The sequence below is a fragment of the Arachis duranensis genome, unplaced genomic scaffold (assembly GCF_000817695.3).
Source record: "Arachis duranensis cultivar V14167 unplaced genomic scaffold, aradu.V14167.gnm2.J7QH unplaced_Scaffold_74765, whole genome shotgun sequence".
Taxonomy (NCBI): Eukaryota; Viridiplantae; Streptophyta; class Magnoliopsida; order Fabales; family Fabaceae; genus Arachis; species Arachis duranensis.
Window position 1 is genome coordinate 17169 of NW_026265080.1, and position 3740 is coordinate 20908.

At 45.9% G+C, this 3740-nt stretch overlaps 1 non-coding gene across 1 annotated transcript; it reads left to right on the forward strand.

Moving 5' to 3' along the window:
* The first annotated feature begins 608 nt into the window (after window positions 1-608).
* Window positions 609-681, forward strand: TRNAK-UUU (transfer RNA lysine (anticodon UUU)). The gene has a single exon. It is a non-coding gene; the product is annotated as a tRNA-Lys (tRNA).
* The last annotated feature ends 3059 nt before the right edge of the window (window positions 682-3740 follow it).

Sequence of the window (3740 nt, forward strand, 5' to 3'; positions counted from 1 at the left end):
TGCTACCTACTGTACTGGACCCTCGACCAGGCATTCTACCCTTGTCGAATCGGAACCAACCACCACTGTATTGCGCTCGAACAGTTGAGCGGCCGCCGGCCAGCTACTTCCGTACCGTACACAGATATAGATTCATTCTTCGTACCTGGTCCAACTTCACAACCCCTCGCGGGTTGGTCAGAAGTCAGTCTTGTTTGGTAGGACTCTATTGGACAAAGCAAAGAAAAGAGAGTGCTCGACCGGCCAACAAAGACCGTAATTACATAGATAACAGCTCCTCCCTTTCTCCGTCTTTAAGGCTTTAAGGCGAACCGTATAGCGGCCGGAAAGAAAGACGACCTCACCTTCTCGTAGATGGTGTCAGTGAGAGCTACTTGAGTATCCTCCGTTGACCTTCTTTTGTAGATAGAATCCTCAATGAGTGGAAACAGGCAACCTTACTAATAAAGGTGCGCTTGTTGAGTAAGGCCTCTTGCAGGAGTGCTAACGCGCGCCCTTATTCTTCGCTTGCTCCGCAGTACGAGCCTCATACAGAGCAGCGCCCCTTTAATATGATGAGGAGAAGAGGTCTTTTCTGCACCAATCTTTATTTACTACTTATCTATTTTGGGTGTATAGCTCAGTTGGTAGAGCATTGGGCTTTTAACCTAATGGTCGCAGGTTCAAGTCCTGCTATACCCAAACCTACCTTACACTATACCTATTTATTAATTAATAAGGATGCGTAGTAACGTTCAAAGATCACTCTTTGGCCTTAAGACTCGCTGAAGCGACTTCGCCCTTTAAGTGAGAAGGGGGTGAGGTAAGGAGTAGTATAAGAGTGGCTCGGTAGGATTTCTCCCAGGGAATTCTGTCACATCCCTATAGTATAGCCAGAGTTAGTCGTTGGAGTTTTTTTGCCCTTTCCATTCCGTTCGAAGATTATGCAAAAAAAAAACTTACTAACGCTTCCCTTTTTTTACTATTTATATAGAATTTAAGAAACTACAAAGTCTCGCTCAAGGAAAAAGTGACAGCTCAGCTACATCACCTCTTGCTTTGTCGCTACCGTTGGGATTACTGAGAACAGGAATGCTATAGAAACGAAAAGGAAAACTAAGCATTTCTCCAGTGGGGTTCCGGGCACTAGCTCAGCAACAACAAGGTGCGGCAACTCCCGACAAGAAAAACCTTTGTGTTAGGCGACTGTAAACTAGCCAACTGGGATTGGATCTTTGAACAGCTAGGGCTCTCTAAAGCTGGGAAGAACTAAGTCATTGTAAAGACGTTCCCTTATTCCATCAATCACTAGACTCACTATACAGGATTTGACCTAACGGGACTCTTCCTGCTTCATTCAACTCAGAGAAGCAAGTCTAATTCTCTCGGACTCCATCCTTTCAACTTCCTGACGCTTTTGAAAGTAAGTAGCTTCTAGTGCCGTGCTACTCGTCGGACTAAAAGGTCAGTCCAGTGATTGAGGCTGCTTGCCCGAATCGACTGATACTTCCCTACGCTGGTTGGCTTGAGGCTCCTAGGAAGTCAGTTCTGCTTTCTTGCTTTGGCTAGAAGGGAAGGGGGAAGAGAATCGTCCTTTGTTGGAGGCTTTCAATTTCCTTCAATTTCTCCCGCTTAAGACTCGAATTCTAAATGGACTCTTGTGGAAGATAGTAAGGCACTAATACCCGAAAGCAAGAAGGACTCTAAATGAGCGAGAAGAAAGGCGCCCCACCGGCTCACTGACTTTCGATTCTTACCCGTCATTCTTATAACCTTCACCTGTAATCCGCGGGGGACTTCCTTGTTGTGTTGACCAGGTAAAGGAAAAACCTAGCAAACCCAACTCAAAGCATGGGGAGCCCTATACTTCTATTCCAGGAGATTACCTGTTTTAGAAGTATACGCACCAAGTAAAACAAAATCCAATTATGCAAATAATAACAGGATCGGCCGATCGATACCGTATGGAAAGAGGAAGAAGAGAAGAACGAAGCTGTCTGCCGGTGAGAATGCGGTATTGCTTTACGCGGTCTCAGTCTCAGCAGTCGTGACCTTGCTCCGATATGAGTTGATAAGTATCCCGGGCCCCATACTAGTTGCCTAGTCCCGTTCCACTCTTCTCTCAATGTCAGTGCTTGGGTTGAGGGTACAGCTATATCACCTTTCAGCTTCTAAGTCTGCTATGCATGAAAGCTAGGAGGCATGATATATCGTATTAAAGAGACTGCGTGGCTTGTTGGAGAAAGAGTGGAAGGATTCTAGCCAAGACGGAGACGCAAGCTTGCGAGTTTGAGGGATAGGGCATTGGATGTTATAAATTAGTTCGCGGATTGGTCTTCATTGCGCGCCACCCGGCTGGTAAGAATAAGAGATTTTCCGCTAGTGTAGCTTGGTCAACAATTTGGAGAGTTTGCTTTTCTTTCAAGCAGTCTGTCTGATCAAATCAGAACGCTCCTGGTGTTCGAACTTGTCATTACCGGCCGGCTCCGGACCGAAAAGACCTAACGGAGTAATCCCTTATCTCGGATCGGAGATGCTAACGGGGCAGGAATCGAAGTGGGGGACCTATCTACCGCCTGTGTCTATCTCCTGTCAAGTATGCTCCCCAGACATAGACTACGTACAGGGTAGTACTCTTGGATATAAGATCACCGCGTGAACGTGAACATAACATTAAGTTACGAATGTAACTCCCGAGGGATCGACCACTATTCTAAATAAAGTAAGGCGGAGAACTTTTGTTCATTGGAGCGCCGGAGTGCGGAGGTTGTTCCCACCATTGAAGTCAGAGTGTGGGACTGAGCCTTCCGAATGATAAAGAAAAAAATAGTGCTTAGTTTCGTTGGAAAAACCAACGCTAATATCATATTTCGCCCAACTTCTAAGGATAGATAGAAAAGGTTGATAGAACCATCTACATTCTTAAAAGAAAAAGAGAGCATTTAACAAAGAAAGGACATTATGATTAACGAACTCATACAGGCCGTAGAGCCCTTTTTAGAGGTAGAGGTATTTCAAGACATGTCGAACCCGGGGAGGGGCTACCGCAGGTTCCCGTGGAAGGAACTTCGATGGTCGAAGGGGAGGTATCCCAGCAATTTGGGCTGCTTTAGAAAAAAAGGATTGGGAAGATCTTATCAGGTCTAAGGAGTGGCGGCAAAGCTGAATAGGAAAGGGGAAGCCCCCATGGAACTAACAACTCTCTAGTCATTAATGGTCTCATTGGTACCCTTTCTTCTTGTCCCGAAAGCTTTTATTTCATAGAACGACTTGCCCCACTGTCATATTAATTTCCTCTTCAAGCTTGGAGGATGAATCCACCTCCCCCTCAGTGGAAATTCCACTTTCTTCAGATAGATTCCTTACGATCTGGAGAGGATCCTTCAAAGCATCCAAGTTCTGGCTAACTGCCACAAGACTTTGATCTAGAAAAGTATGCGGATCCCGGAGTGCTTTGAGAATCACCTCTTGTCAAAGCCTTAAACTGGATGTGGGGGCAATTTCAGTACTTAGGCTCTGAGACCGGGAACCCTCATTGGCAGAGCACCGAGTAGGTTTTTAAGAGAACCGAGCAATGCACGACGCGCAAGGCGCGAGGAGCCACTCGAAGTAGAGACCGAACTGATTGGGGGCAACTGAGGAAGAAGGTTCGTATACGTAAGAATACTGGCAAATTCAGGCAAGATTAAATTAAGGATAAGGGACATTCCCTTAGCAGAACTGCTTGGTTTCAAGGGAGAAATCGGAGTCACCGTGTGAGA